The following is a 26316-nucleotide window of genomic DNA, read 5'->3' on the forward strand; positions in this document are numbered from 1 at the left end:
CATTTCTTAGAACTTGCCCTGGTTATCTACCTAAGGTGGTGTCATCTTTCCACCTTAACCAAGAGATTGTGGCTCCGGTCTTTATCTCTCCTGGTTTGTCCTCCAAAGAACGGTCTTTGGATGTGGTATGGGCTCTCCGTATATATGTAGAAAGGACTGCCTCTATCAGATCAGATTCTCTTTTTGTACTTTTTGGTTTTCACAAACATGGCTGGCCTGCGAATAAGCAGATGGATTAGAATGGTGATTGCACAAGCTTATGCGCAGGCTGGACTCCCAGCTCCTGCTGTTATTAAGGCCCATTCTACTCGGTCTGTTGGACATTTTTGGGCGGCCCACCGTGGTGCGTCCGCTGAACAATTGTGCAAGGCGGCTACGTGGTCCTCAGTGAACACGTTCATAATGGTCTATGCCTTTGATAAATCCGCCTCGCAGGATGCCTCCTTTGGACGCCGGGTTCTTGTGCCTGCTACAGTGCGTCCCCTCCCATGAAGAACTGCTTTAGGACATCCCTGATGTTATTCCCTGTGGAATACACTGTACCCCACTGCAGAAAAGGAGATTTATGGTAAGACTTACCATTGTTAAATCTCTTTCTGCGAGGTACACTGGATTCCACAGGGTGCCCACCCTGACGCACTTAGCTTCTTTGGGTTTGAATGGCATTAGCCGCTAGTCCCTTCTCCTGTTGTGAGAATGTGGGTCTATGTGACTAACATCTACCGTCTCTCTTACCTGCTACTGCATTGGACTGGTTAATAAAACGGAGCTCCAGTGCCTGGAGGCGGGGTTATAGAGGAGGCGGTGCAGTGCATCCTGGGAACAGTCAAAGCTTTAGCCTGTTGGTGCCTCGGATCAAGAACCAACTCTACACCCCCGATGTTATTCCCTGTGGAAACCAGTGTACCTCGCAGAAAGAGATTTAACAATGGTAAGTCTTACCATAAATCTCCTTTTTTTTTTACTCATTGATCAGCTTGTGTGTCCAATGAACACACAGAGCTGATCACACTGACAGCTCCCCGCACAGCTTCCTCTGCCTAGAGGCAGGCAGCTGTGCAAAAGTACAGGATCCGTAGTGCGTACTCTGATAACGCTGTCTCAGGACAGCGTTATTATCACAGGGCTCACTGCAGTATTATTATTTTTATTTTTTTATTTTATTAGTAAATTCGGCCAGATCGCATTTCCCACGTACATGTGCTCCCTGCAAAGCTTTGTGATCCGGAGGAGAGGGTGTTTGGGGCCTCCGGGGGTCTCCGTCACCTCCCAGCACCGGGGGGTCATATCTGCAGTCAGGCCCAGGCTCCCCCTCCTACTCCCTGCAGCCAGAAGTACAGATGGCTGTGTTCCTGGGGGAGGAGGAGACTGGGATCCGGGATTGCGTCGGGAGCTGCCTGCATATAGGTATGGGGGGGGGCGGGGCGGCGTCAGCGGTGCTGGACGGCGGGTGTGACGAGATGCAATTAAGCTCATAGGCTTCTATAGGGTATCGCCCATTGGAAGCATCTCTGAATCTCCGCCTTCAATTTATTTTAGTTGCGCAGTATGGCCGCTGGATGCAATAAACTGGACCCATTGTAACTGAGCATGGGATCGCTGTCGCAAGCTGTGATTCCCCCCCCCCTAAAAAAAAAACAGTTGTGGCGCACCTACGTTTGTGTAGTCACTGCCCTATTACCTCCATATATACAGTCCCTTATAGTCAATCACTTTGAGAACAAATCCTCCTTCCACTTTATCTCTCTCCAACGCTTACTACATAGGGGGTCATTCCGAGTTGTTCGCTAGCTGCATTCGTTTGCTGTGCAGCGATCAGGCAAAAAAACTGCACTTCTGCGCATGTGTATGTTGCGGAATGCACACGCGCGACGTACTATTACAAAGAACGATGTAATTTCACACGGGGTCTAGCGAAGCTTTTCAGTCGCACTGCTGGCCGCAGAGTGATTGACAGGAAGAGGGCGTTTCTGGGTGTCAACTGACCGTTTTCAGGGAATGTTCGGAAAAACGCAGGCGTGCCAGGAAAAACGCAGGCGTGACTGGGCGAACGCAGGGCGTGTTTGTGACGTCAAAACAGGAACTGAACAGTCTGAAGTCATCGCAAGCCCTAAGGTTTTGAGCTACTCTAATACTGCACAAAAAAATTATGCCGCTGCTCTGCGATCCTTTCGTTCGCACTTCTGCTAAGCTAAAATATGGGAGGCGGCATAGCGTTTGCACGGCTGCTAAAAACTGCTAGCGAGCGAACAACTCAGAATGACCCCCATAGACCCCACTCTAGCCGGGATATAATTATGTAGCCTTGCATAACAGCAATTTAACATTTAAGTCTAATTTATGTGTAAAATGTAAGTAAAATATATATATTTCAAATACAGTCTGATTTCGTCACCGTAAATCTTGTTGTCATTTTGGGTGGCGTCGGGTTTTTATGTCCACAAGGGGGGTGGGGGTCTGCGCACAGCACATACAGCTGCACAGTAGCCCAGTGAGCGTGCAATCATTTTTAAATATATACAGTATATATATCTAAAATATGATTTATCATCATAACGCTTCTAAACTGGTAAAATACAATAACACAGGCAAAGTTTAGAAAACCTATTCCTTTAATGGGTTCTCAGGAGAGCACTTGGTGGATATAAAAGCTCTTTCCGAATCCACGGACAAGAGGCTTGTAAACGTGAGAGAGACCAGAGATAGGTTATAAGCAGCTGCGCAGACTGACATATCCTCTGGAACATCAGCTCAGCCACGGATACTCTGAGGGAAAATGAAATATTGCTGAAACCAAATCTCAGTTACCCCGAACAAGTCGTGTGTAGGGATTATGTTTATCCGGCAGAGGTTAATGAATTAATTTGGCACATTTGGGAAACATCAGGATAAGAGGCGGAATTAAGGTTTGGGATCTTCACCCCCAATCACATTAGTGCTCCTACATAGGGTTATACCAGCTGCGTGCTATCACCTTGTGTGTATACCAGTTCCACAGATTACAATGCAAGATACTTTTAAAATTCACCCAATTGCCAGCTCCCATGCACAGACACTTGATTATAGAGAATCCTCACTGCCAATCTCTTCACTGAGGACCCCTTCCCTGACTGCAGAGAATCCTCACTTTCACCCACTTCACTGAGGACTCCTCCCCTGACTGCAGAGAATCCTTACTTGCACCCACTTCACTGAGGTCCCCTCCCCTGACTGCAGAGAATTGGCACTGCCAGTCTCTTCACTGAGAACTCCTCCCCTGACTACAGAGAATCCTCACTTTCACCCACTTCACTGAGGAATCCTCCCCTGACCGCAGAGAATCCGCACTTTCATCCACTTCACTGAGGACTCCTCCCCTGACTACAGAGAATCCTCACTTCACTGAGGACTCCTCCCCTGACTACAGAGAATCCTCACTTTCACCCACTTCACTGAGGACTCCTCTCCTGACTGTAGGGAATCCTCACTTTCACTCACTTCACTGAGGACTCCTCCCCTGACTGCAGAGAATCCTCACTTTCACCCCCTCCCCTGACTACAGAGAATCCTCACTTTCACTCACTTCACTGAGGACTCCTCCCCTGACTGCAGAGAATCCTCACTTTCACTCACTTCACTGAGGACTCCTCCCCTGACTGCAGAGAATCCTCACTTTCACTCACTTCACTGAGGACTCCTCCCCTGACTGCAGAGAATCCTTACTTGCACCCACTTCACTGAGGTCCCCTCCCCTGACTGCAGAGAATTGGCACCCGTACGCTGTACGCTGCGCATGCGCATTGCGGCCCATACGCATGCGTAGTTTTGCCGTTTTTAAAAAATGATCGCTGCGCAGCGAACGGCAGCAAGCGATCAACTCAGAATGACCCCCCATCGTCTTTTTCTTCACAGACACCACAAAGCACAAACTCTAGTGACACGTGATACAAAATAGAGAAAAAGCTTTATACACCTGGAATGTGACGGCAGATAAGAACCACTTGGCCCATCTGGTCTGTCAATGACTGTCGACCTAGTTAGGGTCGACACAATGAACCACACCTGTTCCCAGCACCTCTTAGATCAGCAAAGTGCCAGGTTACCTTCTGCTTCATGGGCTAATTCCACTTTGTACCCGTGTGATGCACCTGTGCGTTGTGGTGCATACGCATGCGCAGTTTAGACCTGATTACCCGCTGTATGAAAACGCAGCCTAGCGATCAGGTCTAAACTGCGTATGCACCGCAATGCGCAGGCGCGTCGCACGGGTACAAAGCGGATTGCCGCTCAGCGATGGGTTTGTGCGAAGGATCCGTTCACTCGGGCGTTCGCAAGGAGATTGACAGGAAGAAGGCGTTTGTGGGTGTCAACTGATCGTGTTCTGGGAGTGGTTGGAAAAACGCAGGCGTGTCCAAGCGTTTGCAGGGAGGGTGTCTGACCTCAATTCCGGCCCCGAATAGCTGAGTAAGTCCTGGGCTGCACAGAGACTGGACAAGAACTGTTGTACAGCTCGGCTACACATGCGATCGCACACTTGCAAAGCGAACATACACTCCCCCTATGGGCGGCGACTATGCAGACGCAGGACTGCAAAAAACACCTAGTGAGCGAACAGGTCTGAATTACCCCCCATGTCACTGCAGGGCATCTCTCTGTGTCCTGGTGCCCCCCCCCTCCCCCCCATGGTACTGCGCTGCGTAATGCGTTTGGCGCATTTCAAATAAGTAATTAATAGTGCTGTAATAATAATTCTGGAAATAAAAGCATTATCATGATAACGGGCCATTATGTTCCTATCACTCCGTTCCTGTGCTCCTGTATGCTGTGTGCTCATTATCTGCTCCCGGTCACTTCTCGTCAGGTCTCCCTGCTTTGTATACATGCACTGGGTTCTGGATTCTATGCACCAATGCAACCCAGATCTGTGCTCAGCAATGGCGGCGGCTGCAGACGCAGCTCCCTATTATATGTGTGACAGAGGGAAAATGGCTTCGTGGCGTGCCTGGCGGTGAGGATGGTATAAACAGACTGCATGGCCCTCCCCGGAATCAGATGGGGGGCGCCCCAGGGTGTTGGTTACACCTCTTTTACCTTGTCGTCCAGGGAACGAGATACAAGAACATGACCCATCTCCTGACGCTCCGTATTGTTCAGGCGGAGAACCCCTCTTCACGATTGTCAGCGACTACCCCACCTCGTCTGTCACTACGCACTTGCCTACAGCTGATGAATGAGCCTGCCAAGTTACAATTCATTTCGTTCTGAATCGGCAGCGGGGACGCGGCAAAACACGACAAATTGCTGAAGATGTAGCCGTCCGGGAAGAGACTAAATAACAGGGAGCTGGAGGAATGAGGGGGGACGGGGGTGGGGGGCTCTCTTCTGTGTGATAAGACCTGTCTAGGTCTCCTGGCAACTAATACAAGGCAGCGCGGGAGATGCTGAATTATATGTTGGGCCCTGTGTTTACCCTGCACGTAAAATCCAACAAACTATAATTTTCACAATGTGAGGCCTAGCCGTGCCTGCTTATCTCCGGGGCTCTGGAAACCATCTCCCTCAGACTAGGTCTAGGTAACGGTCTGCGAGGAGGCGTACCAAAGAGCCCTGGGGCTCATTCCTGAGCGCTGTGACCCCCGAACCATGGAATTAGGAGAGAGTGAGGTGGTAGGTGTTGCAGTCACTCTACCACCTTCTCTCATGATGGTGTCTCAGTGTAAAGCCATTGCTACACATTCCTCAGCTGAATAATAAACGTGAAATAACTGGAGTGTTTCGACGTAACTATGATCATCACGCTGCCTGTCACTACTCCGCACGCTGCTATAATAGAAGGGGGTGCTTCTGTTGGTGCTGCAGTCACTCTACCACCTTCTCTCCGGACGTTGTCTCAGTGTAAAGCCATTGCTGGACATTGCTGTATACAAGAAGCAGTGTATTGCTCAGCTGAATAATAAACGTGAAACAACTGGAGTGTTTCGACGTAACTATGATCATCACGCTGCCTGTCACTACTCCGCACGCTGCTCTGATAGAAGGGGGTGCTCTATCTGAGACAGATGTGGGTGCAGAATTACTCTGCAAAACAAAGCATTGTGTAGATCAGTTGGTTTATATACACGGCCCAAAGCGTGATCTAGATCTAGAGGCGGGGTTTTCGCAAAAAGAAAAGGATGGTAAAATGAGAACCATAAGAGGGCAAAAGACAGGATTTTCCCTGGCATTAATCCCGTTTGGAAAAATAGCATATCCCATTTTGTTATTTTATCATGATATACGCAACATTATAATATGTATGAATCCTGCTAAAAAAACGTATGGGGTGAGAGCAGTTGATGGCAAGTCAGTTTTGTGGATGGATATTGCGTGTTTCGCACTGCGCACGCTTCGGATGCTGAAGCGCGTTTCGCCTTACTTCTGAAAGGACATGACTGGCTGGTAATGTGGTAACTTATGCAGCAGCTGCGGGGTAAGATCGGTTGTTTATACATCATGTTACATCTGTTTTCAGACACATCGTTTACACCAAGGATGTCAGCGTCCGGAGTCTTACCGGTACGCTGGGGCCGCGGGGCTGGCTTCTCAGGCGGCGTGCAGGCAGCGGCGGAGGTGGGCTGCTGCGCCGGGTCCGAGGGCAGCAGTAGCGGCGGTGAGGGGGTCCGCTCATGGCGGCGGGATGCCGCTGCAGCGGGTCGCTCGTGCTGAGCCGTTGCTAGGAGACCAGGGACAGTGAGCTGCGTGGCTACGCAGAAAGGTCTGCATTACTGGGCGCCGCCATGTTGGAGACCAAGTTTGAGGCATAGTTCCTGTTTCCTGTTTTTTCCAGCCAATCCAGGGGAAGTTCTCCCTATATAAGGGGGTTGGTTTAGGACAGGGATACCAGTTACAACCCTGTTGTAGGTGCTTCAGCCTGTGCTTCCAGGATTCTTGCCGTATTCTGGTAACTCCTGACCCTGCTTGGCCGGTTCTCAGTTGCTGCTGCAGCCCTGCCGTTCCTAACCTGCTGCTGCCTGTGGAAGTGCTCCTGGAAAACCCGGTCCAGTAAGACCCTTTGGGCACGGTCGGCCCCGGGTCTCCTGTCTCGTCTTTCAAGCCACAGTCCGCAGATCTTTGTCTCCAGCCTCGTCTTTCATCCACAGTCCACAGTTCTTTGTCTCCAGCCACGTCTTTAACTACCATTCACAGTTACGCAGTTCATTATCTACAACCTCGTCTTTCAAGCCACAACCCGCAGTTCTTTGTCTAAAACTACGTCTTTAAATCATCCTTCACCAGCCACAGTTCTCTACCTCAGTCCTGTCCACAAGAACTACAACCCACTGACTCTTAGCCCCGCCTATGTTCTTCATTGCCCCTTGTCCCATGAGAAGGAACTATATCCAACCCCCTTGTCTTGTTCATCCACAGACAACTACCTCCTTGGGCAAGTCTCAGCTGTCGGATCCTCAAACCTTGCTAGACGTGACAAAGGATAAGGAAGGTGTAAGTCTGCACTGATAATGATGGAGGCTAAGACATCTAGCGTACGGGTAGGGGCGGCACAGGCACCCAGATACGTACAACTATGAAAAAGGGCAAATAACAATGAAAATCCGATTACGGAAGTCTCGTTACAGTGCGAAACCTCTCAGAGAATGTTGTATCAAAACGCGTTGGTACCTCAGGGTTTTGAATACACACACTTCCAAATACCAGTCCAGGATGTGCCACGTTATGCCACTTACATATATATATGGAACATAAACTTTAGTTTGAGTATTGTTATTTCTTCAATAAACCATTGTGCTCACAATACCCTTCCCTAATACACTTCATGAATTACTGCCAGGAGACCATCTCAGAAAAACAAGTCAGATTATCCATTAAAGTTGAGTCAATATCTCAGACTTTTTACTAAAACCACAGATTCTTTATTGGCTTGGAATATCCTATTCTCTTAAGAGCAAACCATTGTTTTGTTATATATATGTTATATATGTGAAGGGTTAACTCTTCTGTGCTTTGTAAATATTACTTTTTATATGATCAATTTCCTTATAATAGTTACAGTGTAAAAGTGAATATTTCTACCTCCCTAATGAAGGGTTAAACATGCTATATGAATTGTTATGTGTTTGAATAGACACGTACGCACTCTCTACAAGATGCCTTTGTCTGTTCATATAATATAAGGCTTGTGTGTGTCTTATCTTCAAGGACAATTACATACCAGATCAAAACTGTTACTTCTGTGTGTTACTAAAATATCCTGCATGTAATGTCGTATGCTACTTCTATTTATCCAATCATATGCTTGCACATATTGTATACACCCATGTTTCTTTTCTATATAGTACTCTGTAATTTATTAAATAAACAGTGTGAATTTTTACTGCTTGTGTTGTGCATGTAACTGATAGCGTAAAGGTTTACACTCCCAGACGTCTGAGAGGCCATCACATCGAGGGTTAAAGAATATAAGGGCAGATCCTTTCAGCTGGGGGCTATGTCCGGAATTCAGTGATCGTCCCTGAATGGTAAAAATAGAGAATTTATTGTCTGTCTTTGCCATACAGGATTGCGGTCATACACTGAAGCTGAATCCGTGTCAGTGTTCCGGGAACACGTGACAAGGTAATATTTAAGTCCGGGACTTAATATTACGAAGTTTTATGTAAAAGCATAAAACAGGTATCAGGGATACCATAGAATCTTTAATGTCTGGGACTTAAAGATACGTCTGAGAAAGGACCAGGCGTCCAAGCGCAATTCTCCAAAGACGTTAGTATCTGGGATACTTAAAAAAAAAAAAATAGACCTGGGGTCTATACATAACGTAGATTATACCTCGATCTGATCGTCTATATATATATTCTTGTATGTTGTAGTGAGATAAGTTCTTATATTTGGTTCAGACGGCTGGTAAGTTTTCGTCTGCCAGATATCTTTACTCAAACACTTTTCTTGCTTCCTGTTTAAAACGCTGTATTTTTCTGACATCTTGTACGAATGGTAAGCGTACCCGTCAAAAGATTTCATGTTCTCACTATACAGATAATATTGTGATATTGTCAATGACTAATTAACTGGTTAGCTGATGCATGTATAGTAGAGTTGTAAATTTTAGATATTTTCCTTTAAAGTTGTACTGTTGATTTATATTACTGTCTGACAATGGGCTCTAGTCAGAGTAAAAAAAACCTGCATATTCCCCGCCCCTCCCTGGTGAGACATGCAAGATGTATGTCGCCCGCAACTCTACCTCAGAGTATTACTTAGTTAACCCATGGGTGGATAATTTAGCGGGATGGATAGAGAAAGCAGGACAGGACCCATTCCTACGGGAAGGCAGTAATTACCCTTTCTATATGGAGATTTAAGAAAAAATGTCAGTTTAGCACAGAAGCGAAACTGCAGAGAACTGTAAATCTTTTAAAATCCCTCTCGCCTCCCCCCCTTGCATTCCAATATATCCTGCGCTCAGAGACACAAATCTCTTGGCAGCAGTAACCCTTTCACACTAGATGGGATCGCCTCCAACTTCACTGCTGGAGGATGCGTCCACTAGCTCTATCCCTAGCACCAATAACCCAGAGTTTAGATAATAGTAAAACACTGTCCCAAGCCCACTATTACCCTCGATGGCTGTATATCTTATTTGCGCAAAGCTTGCAAAGGACGCAGCTATACACATATGAAGGAGGTCTTTAAAACCCGTGCTCCTTTGCCTGTGCTTTTTTGCCTGTCGCTGTAGCTTGTAAACAGAAACCTTCATAGTCTGTTACTGCGTTTTGGAAAAGGTTTAAGGACTGCTGGACAGATGACGCTGGCTTACCTTTGCTTAACTCAGAAAGCTTACTCATTTCCCCACCCACTCATGCCTATCAGAGCTCCGGACGCTTTGACAGACAGAGCCAACCCCGCAGTCAGGGAAGATTCCAAAGACCCCGCGCACTGACGGGGCCCGGAGGAGGGCATCCCAGCCTTTATTCAACTCTCCCGTCATAGTAAAGATTCACCTCTGCTGCCACTTATTATAAATGGAAGTAAAATTCCCTTTTTAGTGGACAGCGGTGCAACAACCAGTGTTTTGTGTTCTGACCTATGCAGTATCCCCTCTCACCAGAAAAGATAGAAGGTCTCCGCCCCATGATACAGCAATTCTTACAACAGGGTATTCTCAGACATATTGTATCACCATACTGTACTCCTGTGAACCCTGTTGCCAAAGCTGATGGCAGTATAAGATTTGTACAGAATCTCAGAGCGATCAATCAGTTAATTGTCCCAATTGCACCAATTGTTCCAGATGTAAACTCACTCATTTCTGCAATCCCTGCAGATGCTGCGTTCTTCTCTGTAATTGATTTGAAGAATGCCTTTTTTCAGCATACCTGTAGATTCACAGACACAATTACTTTTTGCCTTTTCTTTTGAGGGTAAACAACTTACCTGGTGCAGATTATTGACGCACCTGTTGTCTCCAGGCCACATTGAGGCCCTGGCAACCTCACCATGGTTCAGTCCTGCTACAGTATGCAGATGATCTGCTGCTCTGTAGTAAAACTGAGGAGGCCTGCCGAGTGGATGGTGTTTCATTACTAAACTGGCTTTGTGAATGTGGACACAAGGTGTCCAAAATAAAAATGCAATGGTGTAAAAAGCATGTTGATTACTTAGGTTTTGTGCTCACTCAGGGAGAGAGGAAAGTCAGTCCACAACGCATACAGTCTGTATTGGGCCTGGTCACCCCAACTACCCAGAAGGAACTACTGTCCTTCCTGGGTATGGTAAATTACTGCAGACAGTGGATATCTGATTGCTCTTATTATGATAACATTTTGAGACAAGCCACACTGAAGGACAAGCCTAAAACTGTACAATGGTCACAAGAAATGTTAACTGCATATGAAAGTTTAAAATGTATGTTGATAAAAAGTCCGGCACTTGGCCTCCCCAGTTATGTGCTACCTTTCCATCTATATGCAAGGGACAATTGTAAAACCATGGCGGGGGTGCTCACACAGTTTCATGGAGGGAAGTTGCGCCCCGTGCATTTTTTTCCAAAGTCATGCCAGTGTCTGTGCAAGGTATGCCTGCCTGCCTCAGGGCTTTGGCAGCCTGTGCAATGGTTGCAGAAATGGCCACTACCCTCACTTTAGGCCACATCACAGTACTCCACACCACACATGATGTCCTGGCAATACTTAAAGGCTTACACACACAGTACATGTCAGCACAACGCCTTAGTGGATATGAAGTACTCCTTTTGAGTAACCCTACCCTTACCATTAAGTACACTGCTAGTTCTTCTGGCCCTGCACCCATTCTCAATGCCCTTTTAGGCTTGAAAGGTCCCGAGGATGAACCACCCGACCTACATGACTGTGCTGCTTCCATTGAAGCTGAAACTTCTCCCAGACTTGACATGTCTCCCGTTCCCATACCAGGCGCAGACGTAGTTTTTGTTGACGGCTCATGTAGTAGGCCCAATGACAATACATACCAGGCTGGCTATGCCATTGTCACCCTCCCTGATACTGTGTTGGAAACCCTACCAATACCTTATCAGTCCGCGCAAGCTGCAGAACTCGTTGCACTCACTAGAGCATGTCCCTCCCTTGACAACGTCCATCTGCTCACTCAACTTCAAGCTGCTGCGACTAATGCTGATCTCTCCGACTGAACTTACCCAATTCTGCAGAAAAAATCCTAAATCAGGATTAATCTGCAAAGAGGGGAAACCCTGTGTGCCCCAGTCCAGTGCCCCTTTGCTCGTTGCCCAGTGCCGTGGTGTTGGTCACCGTGGTGAAGCCACAACACTCCTCCTACTAACCAATGATTTTTGTGTTGCTAGTGCCAGGTCACTTGTGGACCAGTATGTTAGCAGATGCATCACTTGCCTCAGGAACAACCCTAATAAAGCTAAACACCAGCATCTTGAATACCCCACAAAAGACTCTAGGTTACTCCCCATTTGAAATACTAATGGGCAGACCCTTTTCCTACACCCTGGGCTAAGAAACCACTAGTAATACAGGAAGGAGATCTAGAACTCATCAGAGAAGAGTATGTCAGGTCCCTGATAACAAAACTGAATGAAATTGAACATGAGGTTGTTTGTAAAAACCCTTTGAATCCACAGGAACCTACACACCCCTTTAAAGTCAGAGACAGAGTCGTGGTGAAGGTGCTCCCCAGGAACAAGAGCCCAGGAGACTTCACCTATGGTCCAGAGACAGAGGTCGTAGCAGTTACCCGAACAGCAGTCCTGACAGAGGAAAGTCCTGCCTGGATCCATGCATCCCGAGTAAAAAAGGTTCCTAGACCAGACCTAGAGAGGGAAGCAAGTGATTCCAGTGAGGTACGAACCGGGGCAGACAGCCCTGACCTCCCACCTAGCGAAGAAAGAAGAACAGAAGAAGATGAGGAACCTGTCCCCTATCTTTATCCTGGGGACTACCTTGATAGCCCTACTGGCCCTCACTCACCACACAATATGTGAGGTTGATATTACACACACTAATGGGATCCCCACCTTGTGGTATAATTCCTCTAACACACACGTAGCCACATATATCCTTGACTATTTTATGTTATATACAACAAAGAAGGAAATCAGGAATGTCTGAGACAGTATATATTTGTGTTACTGACGAATGGTACTATGACATTAGATATTATGGATCTAATTGTAATTCCTGGGAATATGTGGGGTGGAATACAGGAGTAGATTGGAAATATGGCCCATCATTTGCAAAAAAAATAGATGGAGCAAATATGGAGTACCCCTACTTTCTAGACTATCCATTCATAAGATGGATGAAGGCCCAAATTCATACAGGTTTAGACTAAACATAGTGAACCCTAGCAGAAGCGACAATGAGACTTATGTACTTGGTATATGGTGGCTATTACTAACCCTACCTTTGAAGACACCCTAGCTATTGAAACTGGTTTCCCTGACATTAATTTTTGGTTGGAATGGATGAAGTATAGTGCTAACAAACACAATAAAAGCAACTGTTATGTCTGTGGCAAATCTAGGCCCCACCTAGGTACAGTGCCCCTTAATATACCCCTAGAACAGGAAAATTGTTTTTTTCAGCCTTTTTAATGACACCAAAACAAATGACAGTCAGTGCGAAATGTGGAAAAGGGAATATCCCATATTGTCAAAAAATCCCAACCCAGGAAGCACCATAACCATATATCCTGGAAACTATACCTGTTATACATCTAACACCACCACAGGGAGAAATCTAAAAAACCTTCCCACCAGGGTATTGTGCAAATAAGCATATTCATACTTGTAACTTTAATTCTTGTAGGCATTATAGTTTATTGTGTAATCCCCTGTGGAAAGAAACTTACCTCCAAAGGCATTGATAAGGCCCTGATGTACTATGATATAACCACCAGTCCTGTCACCTCCTCTGATAGTGAGGGACCCGACGATTATGTCCAATATCTCAAGAACTGGAGGAACAAGAAAGGAGCCTCACTCAAGAATCATGTCATATAATAATCATGATTCTAAGAGGGGATTGAAGGGTTAACTCTTCTGTGCTTTGTAAATATTACTTTTTATATGATCAATTTCCTTATAATAGTTACAGTGTAAAAGTGAATATTTCTACCTCCCTAATGAAGGGTTAAACATGCTATATGAATTGTTATGTGTTTGAATAGACACGTACGCACTCTCTACAAGATGCCTTTGTCTGTTCATATAATATAAGGCTTGTGTGTGTCTTATCTTCAAGGACAATTACATACCAGATCAAAACTGTTACTTCTGTGTGTTACTAAAATATCCTGCATGTAATGTCGTATGCTACTTCTATTTATCCAATCATATGCTTGCACATATTGTATACACCCATGTTTCTTTTCTATATAGTACTCTGTAATTTATTAAATAAACAGTGTGAATTTTTACTGCTTGTGTTGTGCATGTAACTGATAGCGTAAAGGTTTACACTCCCAGACGTCTGAGAGGCCATCACATCGAGGGTTAAAGAATATAAGGGCAGATCCTTTCAATATGTTATACAATAAGTATATGGTTTGACTAGAAGAGCTCCACGTCGCCACATGCTTTCTATTATATACATTGCATTTTTTATGTGCTTTTTGACTATGGGGGTCATTCCGAGTTGATCGCTAGCTGCATTTGTTTGCAGCGCAGCGATCAGGATTAAAAACAGCAGTTCTGCGTATGCGGCGCAATGCACACGCACGACATACGGGCACAACTAACGATGTAGTTTTGTACAGGGTCTAGCAATGCATTTCAGTCGCACTGGTTGCCGCAGAGTGATTGACATGAAGTGGGCGTTTCTGGGTGGCAACTGACCGTTTTCAGGGAGTGTTCAGAAAAAATGCAGGCGTGCCAGGAAAAACGCAGGCGTGGCTGGACGAACGCAGGGCGGGTGTGTGACGTCAAATCCGGAACTGAAAAGTGATTGCAAGCGCTGAGTAGGTTTTGGGCTACTCTGAAACTACACAAACATTTTTTGCAGGCGCTCTGCGATACAACCGTTCGCACTTCTGCTAAGCTAAAATACACTCCCAGTGGGCGGCGGCATAGCGTTTGCACGGCTGCTAAAAACTGCTAGCATGCGATCAACTCGGAATGACCCCCCCTATGTGTCATGGCTGGAATGCACTTTGGGTGGGGTGGGGGTGGGGGGTGCTTGTGGTGTGGTGAAATGTTATTTTATATTAAGCAAGGCCCATCCCACCAGGCTAACTCTTGGCCCCTATTAATCTGAAATAAATATTTAATTATTCATTAGTAGTCGCCATCAGCGTTGTATCGCCAAAGAGTGCTATGTAGGGTATGCACATATACAGTAATTGTCTTTACATTTCTAAAGCGAAGCGCAATCTGCATTACATAGTGTCTGCCGGCCATAACCAGTCTACAGAGTACTGCGCTACTGTATACAGGTCTACTTGCTAACCACAAAATCTACTAATGGTAAATCGACCTATAAAAAAACATTCACCAGTTTTTCCAAAGATAGAAAAATCCCAGACATGACAAAGTCACCGCAATCACCAATTTCTCAGCGTGACGCGTGCAGCCGGGAAGGACCAATTTAGTAAATCGTTGTGGAAAGTAACAAATTTTTTTTTATTGAGATGCTTGAAATTGCTGTAAAACCGGTGAGATGCGAGAGCTGGAACCAAGATTATCTACAGAGCTTTATTCCATTCATTTCAGTCATCAAAACAGGTACCCCTGGGACCCCTTCCCTGCCAGCCAATCACAAACTGTTTCTGAGACTGGGTACTTATGATTGGCTGGGGTTCCCCTACTATAATCAGTGACGGGTAGCGTTAGTAATTCTGAGCTTTTTCTGGTCTGACAGAACATATATATGGGGGGGGGGGCTCGGACTGCACACCCTAATTCTAAACATAATGAGAGGTGGTACCTTGTAGTTCCACACAGAATAAAAGAGAGAAAATGCAAGTGCACACACTTTTTCTTTGCCAGTGTAACACTTTAACATCCTAATTATTACCTCTCACCCATGTAACACTCTCAACACATAGGTGCTGCTTCCTACTAATGTAACACTTTTTAACTCTTTGAACTCTTACTAGAGTGATGCCTTGGGACGGTTGGCTTGTGCTGGCCTGGGGATCCTGTGCTTTGGACTTCAACCTTAGGACTGTAGAGACCCGCCAGATAAGGTCACCTGGTCGCGGATGGTGGGTTCAGTTTTGGGCAAAATGATGCTAAGTACCTCAATTTTACTCTGTGTTATATTGCAGAGTTCATTATAATCATTCTGATTAGCAGTGTTTAGTACTCAGAGTGTGCACCTGCATTTTCTCTTTTTTTCCCCATTTGGGAAACATAGCTAGATTAACAATGGGACAGATGGAACTATAGCTCCAGACCTCCAGATTAACAATGGGAAGGATGGGATTACAGCTCCAGGCCTCCCAAAAAAATAGGCCCATCATCCAGACAGCCTGAAATTGGCCAGCCACCAGTCAGCCACACCGTCAGCCATAAATTGTAAGTATTAAAATTGTATTTCTATTGCATTGCGAGTTTGGGCAATTTTATCACATCCCATCCGTACCTGAGATGCGAATTATGATAAATACGCCCCTAACCCTTTTGTCCTCTAGGTTCTTATTCGTAGTCCAAACATTAAAAGGAGACAAAATGCGATAGATACTGTAGATAGATAGATAGATAGATAGATAGATAGATAGATAGATAGATAGATAGATAGATAGATAGATAGATAGATACTGTAGATAGATGGATAGATAGACAGACAGACAGACAGACAGACAGACAGACATTCAGACAGATAGATAGATAGATAGATAGATAGATAGATAGATTGTCTGTCTGTCTGTCTATCTATCTATCTATCTAATCTATCCATCTATCTATCTAATCTATCCATCTATCTATCTACAGTATCTATCTATCTATCTATCTATCTATCTATCTATCTATCTATCTATCTATCTATCTATCTATCTATCTATCTAATCTATCCATCTATCTATCTACAGTATCTATCTATCTATCTATCTATCTATCTATCTATCTATCTATCTATCTATCTATCTATCTACAGTATCTGTCTGTCTGTCTGTCTGTCTGTCTGTCTGTCTGTCTGACAGACAGACAGACAGACAGACAGACAGACAGACAGACAGACAGACAGACAGACAGACAGATAGATACTGTAGATAGATAGATAGATAGATAGATAGATAGATAGATAGATAGATAGATAGATAGATAGATAGATAGATAGATAGATAGATAGATTGATACGATAGATAGATAGATAGATAGATAGATAGATAGATAGATAGATAGATAGATAGATAGATAGATAGATAGATAGATAGATAGATAGATACTGTAGATAGATAGATAGATAGATAGATAGATAGATAGATAGATAGATAGATAGATAGATAGATAGATAGATAGATAGATAGATAGATACTGTAGATAGATAGATACACTGTAGATAGATAGATAGATAGATAGATAGATAGATAGATAAATAGATAGATAGATAGATAGATAGATACTGTAGATAGATACATAGATAGACAGACAGACAGACAGACAGACAGACAGACAGACAGACAGACAGACAGACAGATAGATAGATAGATAGATAGATAGATAGATAGATAGATAGATAGATAGATAGATAGATAGATACATAGATAGACAGACAGACAGACAGACAGACAGACAGACAGACAGACAGACAGACAGACAGATAGATAGATAGATAGATAGATAGATAGATAGATAGATAGATAGATAGGTAGATAGATAGATAGATAGATAGATAGATAGATAGATAGATAGATAGATACTGTAGATAGACAGATAGATAGATAGATAGATAGATAGATAGATAGATAGACAGACAGACAGACAGACAGACAGACAGACAGAAAGACAGACAGACAGACAGACAGACAGACAGACAGAAAGATAGATAGATAGATAGATAGATAGATAGATAGATAGATAGATAGATAGATAGATAGATAGATAGATAGAGTCTATGCAGATAGATCTATCAGTAGAGAGAGATAATGTTTGAGTTTGCAGCAGTGATGTACAGGTGCCCGGTGTATAACACAGCGGGCGTCCTCCTATACATTCTCTGTTGCAGGATATTACCTGGCTTATTGTCTATTGCCTTCATAAATGATCCCTCTGCGGCAGCCGGAGACATCCTGGTGAGAGAGATGGGAGGGAAGAGAACGTGGCAGTGAGGAGAGAAAACAGAACATTAGTGGGTTCATCAACATGAAGATTTAGTTTGGAAAGAGATACACTTTGTGAATCAATATACAATTAGTTCTGGCAGCGTGCGGGGAGCCACCGCGCGGCTCTGGACTCCTTCGGCTGCAGTGTTATTTCTTTCACATTCAGATAATGAATGAGTCTGACACAACAGGGCACACACAACCCCCTTCCCCGCCTGGAGACTGAGCGTCACATAGGCGGCTATCAAGAGCTATCAATATGCCGGAGGTTCTGCATGGCGCCTACGTCTATCTGACGACGAGTACAGCCTCACACCTCTCGCTCGCCTGGCTGCACATGAGAATGAGGTGCATCCTCAGATCTCCAGCAATGCAGTGTTACTGCAACCAGCTGTCAGTCCAGGGAAGGAGACTATGTGGGTCATTCCGAGTTGATCGCTAGCTGCATTTGTTCACAGCGTAACGATCAGGCTAAAAAACGGCAGTTCTGCGCATGCATATGCGGCGCAATGCGCACATGAGACGTACGGGCACAACGAACGATGTAGTTTCGCACAGGGTCTAGCGATGCATTTTAGTCGCAGTGCTGGCCGCAGAGTGATTGACAGGAAGGGGGCGTTTCTGGGTGTCAACTGACCATTTTCAGGGAGTGTGCGGAAAAACACAGGCGTGGCTGAGCGAACGCAGGGCGGGTTTGTGAAGTCAAATCCGGAACTGAATGGTCCGAAGTGATCGCAAGCGCTGAGTAGGTCTGGAGCTACTCTGAAACTGCACTAAAAATATTTGTAGCCGCTCTGCGATACAAGCGTTCGTACTTCTGCTAAGCTAAAATACAGTCCCAGTGGGCGGCGGCATAGCGTTTGCACAGCTGCTAAAAACTGCTATCGAGCGATCAACTCGGAATGACCCCCTATGGGCGGGATGTTTTGCCATCAAACCTCCGAAAATGCCGTTTTTGGAGGTTTGTCCACTTACCGCATATGCACCAAGCTCCGGTATGCGATACATTCTGAGGCTTGGACCCGATATGGCTTTACCCTATAGAAGACTATGGACTTCTCTCCAGGCTTCCCTACTATCGCAGAGGACGTATCTTACCGGGACAGCTGTCCTTTGTGATTTTTGGTAGAAACGCTGTTATACTTGCGGAGACTGGCGGGATGCATCGCATGCAAAATTCAATGCGTCATGCATCCCGCCAAAGATCTCTCTCCACTTTATCTGTCTGCAGCGCTGCGATCAGATAGTCTGCGCCTACAGGGGAGTGTATTTTCGCTGTGCAAGTGTGTGAACGCATGTGTAGCAGATCTGTAAAAACTAATCTTCTGCAGTCTCTGCGCAGCCCCGGACTTACTCAGCCGCTGCGATCACTTCAGCCTGTCCGGGACCGGAATGGACGTCAGACACCCGCCCTGCAAACGCTTGGACACGCCTGTGTTTTTCTTAACACTTCCTGAAAACGGTTAGTTGCTACCCACAAACGCCCTCTTCCTGTCAATCTCCTTGCGAACGCCCGTGCAAATGGATCCTTCGCACAAACCCGTCGCTGACCGCGATCCCCGATGCTGCAGTCCATCACGCCTGCACATTGCGGCTCAGACGCATGCGCAGTTCAGATCTGACCGCACGCTGTGCGAAAACGCAGCCTAGAGATCAGGTCTGAATGACCCCCGTGGACCCATCACATTACTGCGATACCGCTAGAGCCCCAGTCTAACAAAATCTATTGCTTTGCTTGTTGATTTGTAGGGGTCTTTTATCAGCAAATATTTACAGGATATCCCCCAAAAATGCACAAAGGGGGGTGCCCGCAACTATTAAGTATCCCATGGATGTGACTGCCAGGGTGGTAGGTAGGGGTGTGTGAGCGGCGTCTTCTCCCAGGGCATAGGGACCTAGGGGTGGTACAGCCACTGCCCCGTGGCCCCTGCATTTGGCTAGCGCGGGTGCGGTGCCTGTGGCTACATTATCTATCACTCTACTTCTAATGTATGTAAAGGCTGGTGTTGAAAAGTTTCCCACAGCATCCAATCAGCGGCTACCACTTATTTTACAGTATGTGCTCCCTACATCCTGCCTCAAAGCTGATTGGTTACTATAGGCCACTCTTTACACTGCTTGAAGAAGCTCATTCCGAGTTGAGCGCTAGCTGCCGTTGTTCGCTGCATAGCGATCAGTGAAAAAAACGGCTAATCTGCCCATGCGTATGTGCCGCAATGCGCACGCGCGTCGTACGGGTACAAAGTTCATTGTGGTTTTGCACTTGTTCTAGCGAAGATTCCAATCGCACAGACGGGCGCAAGGTGATTGACAGAAAGCGGGCGTTTCTGGGTGTCAACTGACCATTTTCAGGGAGAGCTTAGAAAAACGCAGGCGTGTCGGGGAAAACGCAGGTGTGGCTGGGCGTTCGCTGGGCAGGTGTGTGACATCAAAAGCCGTCCCTCCGTCGTTAGAATCAATGCACAGGATAAGTAACTACAGGGCTGGTCTTGTTTTGCACAAAAATTTTTTGCAGGCGCTCTGCTGCACAGGCATTCGCACTTCCGCAAAGCGAAAATACACCCCAATGGGCGGCGGCAATGCGTTTGCACGGCTGCTAAAAACTGCTAGCGAGCGATCAACTCGGAATGACCCCCGAAATATCTTCCCTTAATACATCGCTGGGACGGGCTCCTTTCCCTGCGCGTGAATATTGTTACAGTTGGGAGAAACGTAATTTCTAACTGCGGGGATAAGCGGCAAAAGGGAATTATAATTATTGCCCCCCCCTGCCCCCGCCTGTCACTACATGACATCACTACATGACATCACTGCATGACAGCAACTGTTGGTATATTAGTTTGGTAACATAACATTACAGCACAGTGACATTATAGAAGTTTTGTCACATTAATTATAAGAGAATAAACCTAGATGGGACGGTATCGGGATCCCGGCGCTTGGTATGTTGGCGGTCAGAATACCGACAATGACATCCCGATGCGCAGGACCCCGACACCTAGAAGGTAAGTAGGCTAATTCCTACCCCCCTAATAAAGCATAGATCTAGGGGTGTATTTACTAAGCCTTGGAAGGAGATAAAGTGCCAACCAATCAGCTCCTAACTGTCATGTCACAGACTTGGTTTGAAAAATGACAGTTAAGAGCTGGTTGGCTGGTACTTTAACCCCGTCTAATTTATCTCCACCCAAGGCTTAGTAAATAGACCCCCCTAGTCACAGTAACCAGGGATTGGCCAATGAAATGTTGGGACTGAAGGCAGGTCATTTACAAAAGTGCGGAGATGAGTGCGTTCTTTGCTGAGCGTGGATTAAAGGCCTAATTCAGATCTGATCGCAGCAGCAAATTTGTTACCAGTTGGGCAAAACCATGTGCACTGCAGGTGGGGGCAGATGTAACATGTGCAGAGAGAGTTAGATTTGGGTGGAGTGTGTTCAAACTGAAATCTAAATTACCGTGTAAAAATAAAGCCAGTATTTACCCTGCACAGAAACGAAATAACCCACCCAAATCTAACTCTCTCTGCACATGTTACATCTGCCACACCTGCACTGCACATGGGCCCTCATTCCGAGTTGTTCGCTCGTTAGCTGCTATTTGCAGAAATGCACACGCTAAGTCGCCGCCTACTGGGAGTGAATCTTAGCTTTGCAGAATTGCGTACGAAAGATTAGCAGAATTGCGAATAGAAATTTCTTTGCAGTTTCTGAGTAGCTCGAGACTTACTCTGCCACTGCGATCAGTTCAGTCCTTTTCGTTCCTGGTTTGACGTCACAAACACACCCAGCGTTCGTCCAGACACTCCCCCGTTTCTCCAGCCACTCCCGCATTTTTCCCTGCAACGCCTGCGTTTTTCCGCACACTCCCATAAAACGGCCAGTTTCCGCCCAGAAACACCCACTTCCTGTCAATCACACTACGATCAGCAGAACGATGAAAAAACTTTGTTAGGCCGTGAGTAAAATACCAAACTTTTGTGCAAATTTACTTGGCGCAGGCGCACTGCGAACATTGCGCATGCGCAGTTTGCGACTAATCGCTCCGATGCGAAGAAAAATAACGAGTGAACAACTCGGAATGAGGGCCATGGTTTTGACCAACTGCTAACAAATTTGCTGCTGCGATCAACTCTGAATTACCCCCTAACTGCAGCTACTTGTCCAATTGTGGGGAAAGACCATTTAAGGGGGTGCACTCCCTTGTTTGGGGGGAAGGGGGATACACAACGTTTTCCTATGCCACCGACACGGAACTGAATCTTACAGGCAGGTGCCGCTATATCAGTAATGGGATGTTGCTTGTATCTTGCAGCTACACATTTATGGGGAAGCGGATTTCTAAGGCTCACAGGCCTCATAATTATTTATATCAGTATAGTCTACACTTTAGAAGACAAATAGTTTCTTTTCCATCATTATTAGACAATGAAGATAATTAAAACCAGGAATTATTCTAATGAATTGCCATCCTCCTGCATCACCTGATAACTCTGCCGCCTCTGAATACCTGGTGATAGGCACAGCCATACACAAATATATGTTGTACATAGGACATGGAGGGTTGCACCCAGCTCTGGATCTCTCTAAAGGTCACACAGACGCAGGTCTAGATAGGTAGTTTTCTATCACTATGTACGTTAGAGCTTTGGACCATCATTCGCTGGTCTCTAGCTGTCGTGTGGAGAATTGCAGGGTTTTTTCCTGTCTTCCCCTACATTGCCATCTCTGTCCCCCCCCCCATTCTCCCCTGTCTCTCTCATCTCTGTTCTCCATGTCTGTCTCTCCCTCTCTTATCTTTCCCACTAGCTCTCTCTGTCTCTCATCTCTGTCCCCCAACTCCCATCTGTATCTATCATCTTCCTCCTTCCTCTCTGCCCGTCTTTCTCTCATCTCTGTCCCCACATCTGTCCCTCTCTCTCTTTCTCTCTCCCCATCTCCCTCATCTCTGTTCCCAAACAACCCATTTCTCTCTCTTATCTTTGTACCCCTTGGTCCTTTTCTCATCTCAGTCAGTCCCTCTGTGTCTCTCTCATATCTTTCCACCTCCACCTGTTTCTCTCATGTCTGTGCCTCTCCCCAATTTCGCTCTCTTCGCCGTCTCCTTCCCCTATTTGCATCTCTATTATCTCTGTCATTGTGTTTCTTGTCTGTCGCCTTCATTGCGTTACCACCTCCCCCCACTGGTCTCTCATCTCTGTCCCACCTCTCTTTCTCATCTTTGCTCCATCCTCCTCACTCCTGTCTCGCTCTCTCTTAACTCTGTTCCCACACAACCCATCTCTCTATCTTATCTTTGCACCCCTTTGCCTTTTTTCTCATCTCAGTCCATTTGTCTGTCTGTCTCTCTTTCTCGTATTTTTCCACCTCCCTCTGTTTCTCTCATGTCTGTTCTCTCCCCAATTTCTCTCTCTCATCTCTGTCTCTCTCCCCTATTTGTGTCTCTGCAGTGGCGCACCCAGGGGGGTTTCCGAGCACCCAGAAACCCCCCTCCACTAAGTATTATTGCATAAGTATTATTAATGGCTGTCTAGCGTCCTCTGCAGCCTGCTGTCTTCCTGGTGGCACTTGTAAGTGCAATAAATGTTTACTTTATTTTAATTATAGTACATATATATCCATGTGCATACATATATACACATGTATATACATACATATAAACACACACACACACACACACACATGATATATATATACATGTGTATATATATGTGTACTGTATGTGTGTGTACATATATATATATATATATATATATATATGTATACATGTTTAATATACTATGTATATGTGTATATGTATGTGTGTGTGTGTGTATGTATATATATATATATATATATATATATATATGTGTAGATATATGTGTGTATATATATATATATATATATATATATATATATATATACACACACACACACACACAGACACACTAGTTTTACGGACCCAGCATATACTGGGTCACCTCAGTCCGCACCCCGTGATTGGCTCCGCCCAGTTCTGGAAACCCCCCCATGCAAATCCTGCGTTTGCCACTGCTCTGTCATCTCTGTCTCCCCTCCCTTGCTTCCCTCCCTCATTGCTTTACCACCTCTCCCCACCGGTCTCTCATCTCTGTCCCACCTGTCTCTTTATCATTTCTTCCCCCCTCCTTCTCCATCCCTCCGTCTATCACCTCTGTCCCTCGTCTCACTCCTGTCTCGCTCTCGCTTAACTCTGCCATTCTACTCCCTCCTGAATTTTGAGTATACGACCCGGCCCTCAGTCCATGCATGTGCAAACCAAACCGCGGGGTACAAGGACTTTTCCTTTGGATCCCTCTATGATGACTTGTTGTGAAATGAAGTTCATAGGCTTCTGTAGGCAATGGCATCTCTTGGGCACAAGATAGCTGCATATAGGGGGTCATTCCGAGTTGTTCGCTCGTTATTTTTTTGTCGCAACGGAGCGAATAGTCGCTAATGCGCATGCGCAATGTCCGCAGTGCGACTGCGCCAAGTAAATTTGCTATGCAGTTAGGAATTTTACTCACGGCATTACGAGGTTTTTTCTTCGTTCTGGTGATCGTAATGTGATTGACAGGAAGTGGGTGTTTCTGGGCGGAAACTGGCCGTTTTATGGGTGTGCGCGAAAAACCGCTACCGTTTCTGGGAAAAACGCGGGAGTGGCTGGAGAAACGGGGGAGTGTCTGGGCGAACGCTGGGTGTGTTTGTGACGTCAAACCAGGAACGACAAGCACTGAACTGATCGCAGATGCCGAGTAAGTCTGGAGCTACTCAGAAACTGCTAAGAAGTGTCTATTCGCAATTCTGCTAATCTTTCGTTCGCAATTTTGATAAGCTAAGATTCACTCCCAGTAGGCGGCGGCTTAGCGTGTGCAAAGCTGCTAAAAGCAGCTTGCGAGCGAACAACTCGGAATGACCCCCATAGGCACATCACATCCCTCTAATATCCTATGGGGGTTCCCGGCTGACACCTGCATATGTATTTCTGCAAACCTCTGAAAAATTCAGTTTTTGGAGATTTTTAATCAATTTCCGCTTTGATCCATCCCGCCCTAAGTGTCATTAGGGGTAACCGCTGGATTATTCTGGCGACTATCACTGTAGCGTGTGTTATGAATTCATCTTTTTACTGCTGTGAAAGCTTTTTATGTATCCTGAGGCATCAGCTGTTTTTTTTATTTTATTATTTTTACATCGCTGTCACATCTGTTTAGCTTTGCCATGCTTGTCAGCGCCAAGGTGAAGACGCTTTAATCAGGAGACGTTCTCGGTGACGTGTTGCGCATTTGTGATAGAAGGAGTCACTTTTCAGTCTTCGCTGCCTGTCACCCACGCAGAGCTGCCTTCCAAACACATCAGGCCAGGACATTATTCTGGATAGATGCACACTGCAGTGTCAGTCAGCGACTGAGGCAGACCGCCGTCCTCTCACAGACAAGCACTGCTTCCCCTCACAGCCATTGGACTGCCCCTCCTATCAGCCATACTGTCCCAGAATCAGGTGGAAAATGGCGGGGCTGGCGGACACATGGTAACACATTTTGGTGCATAATGTGATCAGATTTCTGCATCTATAGGGCACATCAGCAGCTGAGACTCATCGCTAACTTGTTGCGGTGTACGGTGATAGCGCCATGTCACGGGAACAGGTTTGGTGCACTGCCTGTGGGGGGCAGGCTTGGCCCGCCGGATCGCTACTCATCTTAAACGTCTGTCCTGCCGTTATTAAAGGCACCAAACCTAAACCTGTTTCTCGTGACATGACGCTTTCACCGTAAAAAAAAGTGATGGTCCAAACCCCCTTACCCTTTTAAACAGAACCAGCGTTAGCGCTAAGAGCGTGGGGTCCCATCAATTTTTCCATTACCAGCACTAGGCTTGACCAGCGGGAGTTAGGGGAACCGTACAAGGATGGTCGTCCCCCATGATTTCTCTAGACCTAGGCCAGTTAGCACAGGGGCTGTTTTCCCTAGTGGAAGCAATATGGAGCATTTCCAGCAGGGAGGGCAGGTGATGGGGGACCAGCCACATGAAGCAATCTGGAGCATTTCCAGCAGGGAGGGCGGGTGATGGGGGAACCAGCCACATGACCCAATCTGGTGCATTTCCAGCAGGTAGGGTGGGTGATGGGGGAACCAGCCACATGACGCAATCTGGTGCATTTCCAGCAGGGAGGGTGGGTGATGGGGGAACCAGCCACATGAAGCAATCTTGTGCATTTCCAGCAGGGAGGGTGGGTGATGGGGGAACCAGCCACATGACACAATCTGGTGCATTTCCAGCAGGGAGGGCGGGTGATGGGGGACCAGCCACATGACGCAATCTGGTGCATTTCCAGCAGGGAGGGCGGGTGATGGGGGACCAGCCACATGACACAATCTGGTGCATTTCCAGCAGGGAGGGGTAGGTTATGGGGGAACCAGCCACATGGAGCAATCTGGAGCATTTCCAGCAGGGAGGGCGGGTGATGGGGGGACCAGCCACATGACGCAATCTGGTGCATTTCCAGCAGGAAGGGCAAATGATGGGGGAACCATCCACATGAAGCAATCTGGTGCATTTCCAGCAGGGAGGG

At 46.1% G+C, this 26316-nt stretch overlaps 1 long non-coding RNA gene across 1 annotated transcript in view; it reads right to left on the minus strand.

The window, feature by feature from the left end:
- LOC134947414 (uncharacterized) overlaps nucleotides 1–26316 on the minus strand; it is a 95978-nt gene that overhangs the window by 14568 nt on the left and 55094 nt on the right. The window contains exon 3 of the long non-coding RNA XR_010182547.1: nucleotides 17657–17712. This is a non-coding gene — a long non-coding RNA (uncharacterized LOC134947414). The remainder of the gene's footprint in view (nucleotides 1–17656; nucleotides 17713–26316) is intronic.

This window comes from Pseudophryne corroboree, chromosome 8, assembly GCF_028390025.1.
Source record: "Pseudophryne corroboree isolate aPseCor3 chromosome 8, aPseCor3.hap2, whole genome shotgun sequence".
Lineage (NCBI taxonomy): Eukaryota > Metazoa > Chordata > Amphibia > Anura > Myobatrachidae > Pseudophryne > Pseudophryne corroboree.